Source organism: Frankliniella occidentalis, unplaced genomic scaffold (assembly GCF_000697945.3).
Source record: "Frankliniella occidentalis isolate FOCC.00 unplaced genomic scaffold, Focc_3.1 Scaffold27, whole genome shotgun sequence".
Classification (NCBI taxonomy): domain Eukaryota; kingdom Metazoa; phylum Arthropoda; class Insecta; order Thysanoptera; family Thripidae; genus Frankliniella; species Frankliniella occidentalis.
Window position 1 is genome coordinate 655,373 of NW_026267157.1, and position 492 is coordinate 655,864.

Here is a 492-nt window from a genome sequence, read left to right on the forward strand (position 1 = left end):
TTTGTCGCTGCAAACTATTAGCGTGCGGCGTTGCCACATCGTTTTGAGAGAAATGGAATTCTAATACGATGGGAATGGATTCTTGTAATATGAATTCTTTTTTAAGTAGTTCCCCCCCCCGCATCGCAGGATCTCTGGTTAAAGGCGACAAACCGCTTTGCCAACAGTGCACAAGCAAGCTGCCACCCTCCGACCCGCCCCTTCCCTGGCCCAACTCAGGCGATCCATTTCCGAGAATCCCGGGTGGAAGGATCTTCACTTTTTCTCTAGGATGTTTCTGTGTTTTAAATGTACCCTTAACACTAGTTAAAATTGTGAAAAAGGAGAGAGTAAAGTGTGTTTAAACCGGAATTAGACATCACTAATACTGCAAAATTCTTCAGTTTAAGTATAGAATTTATTGGCTGAGCGATTAGCGAAGCCCATTACTCCACTGACCGGAAAAGTTTCATTCTGTTTGTCTGTTTGTTTGTCTGTCTGTCTGTCTGTCCG